Raw genomic sequence first — 6,000 nt, forward strand, 5'->3', positions numbered from 1 at the left:
CTTAATTAAGTTACTTTGTGATCCCTTTCTAGGAAATGTTTAGGTATCGGAAGGTCTAAGATCTTCGTGCGTATTGTGCTTTTATGTTCGAAAATTCTAATGTGGTTTAACCAACATAATACAGTCCACATGGACAGGAGGGAAGATATATCACATATGAAGAGGAACATGTGTAACGTTCCCTGATGTTAAAGGCTTGTCCTGTCTGGGGATGGTAAAATTTATTCCCTTTCAAAAGGTTGTGGCAACATGAACACCCTAAGCAGGGAAAATTACCCATCTTAATAGGGTAGATAACTGACTGTCTCGAACCCCCTTTATTGTCATGGAATGAATGGACCAATTTGTCCTTCAAGTTTGGACACCGTCTAAATGACATGATATGGCATGAGTGGCATTGCAAATTCTTCAATATTGCCACAAGCTTTACCCAAAAGGGACCAATGTTTTTGAATCACTTCGGATACTTATTTACTATTGGGTCCAAAAGTAGAAACAAATGGTACACATTTCAAATCACCTGCTATAACAGCTGGTTTTAACAAGCTGTCACAATCAACATTTTTAGCTTTTTCCGCAAATCCATAAACGAGAGGTTTGGGAAAACCTCTCATGAGAAATTTAGGTGTGTATTTATACACTGTTTATTGGTTATGCGTCTGACCCTTAATAATTGACTCCATGCAAGTGAATCAAGCATCCTGTGATCCAACAAACTGTTGCGATCTGTTGGCTTATAAAAAGACCAATGCCTCGTCTGGAAACCAGTACATCAGGGAACTCTCTAGAGTAATTCAAAGTAAATTGGAGCTCAGGATATATTGAATTCAATTCAGTTTGGAATGTGAGAAGGTCCAACTTGTTCCCCTCCCAGATCACAAAAACATCATCGATGTATCTCCGCCAGGCCAACACTTTGCTCCAATGAATCGAGGTGTAAACATGATCTTCCTCAAAAATACCCATATATATGTTGGCTCAGGTCAGCGCAATATTAGAACCCATGGCCGTCCCGATAGAACCCCCCCCCCAAAGATAAAATAACTATTCATGAGGATGTATTCTAATAATGCAAGTACGTCATTAGCACATTGTAGTGAGAAATCGGAGTCAGAGATATGCCATCTGACTGCCTCTATACCTTTTTTGTGTGATAAAGATGTGTATAATGAAACCACATCAAATGATGCTAAAATGGTGTTGTCAGAGGTCACAAATCCCTTGATTTTAAGGGGAAAATCGCTAGTTTCTCTAATGTATGATTTATTGTTAGTAGCAAAAACTCTTAATACCTTATCAAGGAACTTGGAGATATTATTGAACAATGAATCACAACCTGATACAATTGGATGACCCGGAGGGTCTATCAAAATATTACCGTATGTATTTTTGGTAACACATACAGTGTAGGTAACATGGGGAATGGTGTCTGCAAAAATTCTAACAATTGTTGATCCAATACACCATCCCGTAGGGCCTCTTTAAGCATGATCCCCAAGCATAACTGGTACCATGCTGTAGGATTACCTGACAGTCGTTTGTACACCTGAGTATCATTCAATTGATGTAGTATTTCCTCCTCATATTTAATGGAGTCCATCACCACCACCGCACCTCCCTTGTTTCCCGGCTTGATTGTGATGGACCCATCTCGAGACAATGAGCGTAAAACATCATGTTCTCCCGCATTGAGGTTAAATCTAGTGGGACGTGGGTTTTTCAATGACCTCAGCTTATCTATATCCAACTTAACCAGATCAATATAACTTTCAACTAAATGATTGGTGGTGGGGGGCTGGAATTTACTTTTGTTGCACAGACCCACCCCTGCCAAACCTTCTTTTGGGTCAGACTGCACAACCAAAGCGGCTCCAGGTGATTGTCTGGTAAAAAAAAACGATTTGAGATGAAGCTTCCTAAAAAGCTATGTAAGTCCAAATACAGTTTGGTATAAGAAGTTTAGCTGCTGTTGTGAGAATTTTTTTTTACCCAAAGGGCAGTCTCTGTATGGTAGGTTTAAAAGGATTGATTCTGGTGTAAGGGTATTACAAGAAGAACAAATACCATTTATTGTTTTTTCTAAATAGGACCAGTAGGATGTAATAAGTGGGCAACTCCCCCAGATGTGATATAGGGAGCCTGGTGCTCACACTTCCACTTCTTAGACAATCCAGGATGTATTTCGGATAGTTTCATTTGGGTTTGGAACCATTTCGTTACTAATTTGAAAATATTCCCTTTGATAATGATTAGAGATGAGCGAACGTACTCGTCCGAGCTTGATACTCGTTCGAGTATTAGCATGTTCGAGATGCTCGTTACTCGAGACGAGTACCACGCGATGTTCGAGTTACTTTCACTTTCATCTCTGAGACGTTAGCGCGCTTTTCTGGCCAATAGAAAGACAGGGAAGGCATTACAACTTCCCCCTGCGACGTTCAAGCCCTATACCACCCCCTGCAGTGAGTGGCTGGCGAGATCAGGTGTCACCCGAGTATATAAATCGACCCCTCCCGCGGCTCGCCACAGATGCATTCTGACATAGTTCAGGGAAAGTGCTGCTGGTGCCGGAGCTGCTATAGGGAGAGCGTTAGGAGTTATTTTAGGCTTCAAGAACCCCAACGGTCCTTCTTAGGGCCACATCTAACCGTGTGCAGTAGTGTGGAGGCTGCTTTTTGCAGTGTTGCACATTTTTTTTTTTTTTGTATATTGGCCATGCAGAGCATTGCGTCCTGCAGTAATTTTACATTGTCCAGGGCCAGTAGTGGTGAGGCAGGGACAGAAGACATATTTAGTGTATATAGGCAGTGGGCCTTTCCAAAAACATTTGGGAAAAAAAAATCTATTTGGGCTGCCTGTGACCGTCCTCTGTGTACTGGGTCTCTGCTGGGGGTAGTTGTCCTAATTCATACGCAGTGCACTGACTGCTGTGCGACGTGCCCACACGGTGGAACTCTACGCTCCACATGTTGGCCAGGCTCTATGAGCAGCGTAGAGCTATAGTGGAATACCAACTCCAACATGGGCGGCGCAGTGGGAGTCAGCCTCCTCAATTCTTTACAGAAGAGTGGGCCTGGTTGGCAGACATCTGCCAGGTCCTTGGAAACTTTGAGGAGTCTACCCAGATGGTGAGCGGCGATGCTGCAATCATTAGCGTCACCATTCCTCTGCTATGCCTCTTGAGAAGTTCCCTGCAAAGCATAAAGGCAGACGCTTTTTGCGCTCGGAAACAGAGGCGGGGAAAGACAGTATGTCGCTGGATAGTCAGAGCACCCTCCTGTCTATATCTCAGCGCGTTGAGGAGGAGGAGGAGCATGAGGAGGATGAGGAGGAGGGGGAAGAGACAGCCTGGCCCAATGCTGAGGGTACCCATGCTGCTTGCCTGTCATCCTTTCAGCGTGTATGGCCTGAGGAGGAGGAGGAGGATCCTGAAAGTGATCTTCCTAGTGCGGACAGCCATGTGTTGCGTACAGGTACCCTGGCACACATGGCTGATTTCATGTTAGGATGCCTTTCTCGTGACCCTCGCGTTACACGCATTCTGGCCACTACGGATTACTGGGTGTACACACTGCTCGACCCACGGTATAAGGAGAACCTTTCCACTCTCATACCCAAAGAGGAAAGGGGTTCGAGAGTGATGCTATACCACAGGACCCTGGCGGACAAACTGATGGTAAAATTCCCATCCGACAGCGCTAGTGGCCGAAGGCGCAGTTCCGAGGGCCAGGTAGCAGGGGAGGCGCAGAGATCAGGCAGCATGTACAGCACAGGCAGGGGAACACTCTCTAAGGCCTTTGACAGCTTTCTGGCTCCCCAGCAAGACTGTGTCACCGCTCCCCAGTCAAGGCTGAGTCGGCGGGAGCACTGTAAAAGGATGGTGAGGGAGTACGTAGCCGATCGCACGACCGTCCTCCGTGACGCCTCTGCCCCCTACAACTACTGGGTGTCGAAGCTAGACACGTGGCCTGAACTCGCGCTGTATGCCCTGGAGGTGCTTGCTTGTCCTGCGGCTAGCGTCTTTTCAGAGAGGGTGTTTAGTGCGGCTGGGGGAATCATCACAGATAAGCGTAGCCGCTTGTCAACCGACAGTGCCGACAGGCTTACACTCATCAAGATGAACAAAGCCTGAATTTCCCCAGATTTCTCTTCTCCACCAGCGGACAGCAGCGATACCTAAACAATATGTAGGCTGCACCCGCGGATGGAAGCATTGTTCTCTATCACCATCAAAAACGTGGACCTTTTAGCTTCATCAATCTGTGTATAATATTCCTCCTCCTCCTCCTGCTCCTCCTCCTGAAACCTGACGTAATCACGCCGAACGGGCAATTTTTCTTAGGCCCACAAGGCTCAGTCATATAATTTTTGTAAACAATTTTTATATGTTTCAATGCTCATTAAAGCGTTGAAACTTTCACCTGAACCAATTTTTATTTTAACTGGGCTGCCTCCAGGCCTAGTTACAAATTAAGCCACATTAACCAAAGCGATTAATGGGTTTCACCTGCCCTCTTGGTTGGGCATGGGCAATTTTTCTGAGGTACATTAGTGCTGTTGGTACACCAATTTTTTGGGGCCCTCGCCTACAGTGTAATCCAATTAATTTTTTGCCCACCTGCATTAAAGCTGACGTTACATCAGCTGTGCTGGGCACTGCAATGGGATATATTTATGTACCGCCGGTGGGTTCCAGGGAGCCACCCATGCTGTGGGTCCACAGGGAGTTGTAACTGCATGTGTCTACTTCTAAAGAACCCCAGTCTGACTGGGGCATGCAGTGTGGGCCGAAGCCCACCTGCATTAAACATGACATTACCTCAGCTCTGATGGGCACTGCAATGGGATATATTTATGTACCGCCGGTGGCTTCCTGGCACCCACCCATGCTGTGGGTCCACAGGGAGTTGTAACTGCATGTGTCCACTTCTAAAGAACCCCAGTCTGACTGGGGCATGCAGTGTGGGCCGAAGCCCACCTGCATTTAATTGGACGTTACCTCAGCTGTGATGGGCACTGCAATGGAATACATTTATGTACAGCCGGTGGGTTCCAGGGAGCCACCCATGCTGTGGGTGCACACGGAATTCCCATTGCGGAGTTGTACCTGCCTGTGACTATTTATAAAAAACCACGGTCTGACTGGGGCATGCAGACACCTTGACAGAATGAATAGTGTGTGGCACATAGGTTCCCCATTGCTATGCCCACGTGTACAGCTCCTGATGGCGGTGGCACAGGATTATATTTCTCATTGCTTCTGTACAGCATTGTGGGCTATCGCCCCGCCCCTTTTAAAGAGGGTCGCTGCCTAGCCATGCCAACCCTCTGCAATGTGTGCCTGCGGTTCCTCCTCATAGCAGACGCACTTATAAATAGACATGAGGGTGGTGTGGCATGAGTGCAGCTGAAGGCTGCGCAGGGACACTTTGGTGTGCGCTGTGGACACTGGGTCGTGCGGGGGGGTTGGGCAGCATGTAACCCAGGAGAAGTGGCAGCGGAGTGTCATGCAGGCAGTGATTGTGCTTTGTTGGAGGTAGTGTGGTGCTTAGCTAAGGTATGCATTGCTAATGAGGGCTTTTCAGAAGTAAAAGTTGTTGGGGGGGGCACTCTTGCCGCCAATGTGGCTTAATAGTGGGACCTGGGAACTTGAGATGCAGCCCAACATGTAGCCCCTCGCCTGCCCTATCCGTTGCTGTGTCGTTCCCATCACTTTCTTGAATTGCCCAGATTTTCACAAATGAAAACCTTAGCGAGCATCGGCGATATACAAAAATGCTCGGGTCGCCCATTGACTTCAATGGGGTTCATTACTCGAAACGAACCCTCGAGCATCGCGATAATTTCGTCCCGAGTAACGAGCACCCGAGCAATTTGGTACTCGCTCATCTCTAATAATGATGCATCTGATCTTCCAAGAACTTGGGTGACTTCATTAGTAGTAACTTTTCTTCCTAATTTGTTTTCCCATTCTGCAAGATAAAATGACTTTAACATAGA

The sequence above is a fragment of the Eleutherodactylus coqui genome, chromosome 2 (assembly GCF_035609145.1).
Source record: "Eleutherodactylus coqui strain aEleCoq1 chromosome 2, aEleCoq1.hap1, whole genome shotgun sequence".
Lineage (NCBI taxonomy): Eukaryota > Metazoa > Chordata > Amphibia > Anura > Eleutherodactylidae > Eleutherodactylus > Eleutherodactylus coqui.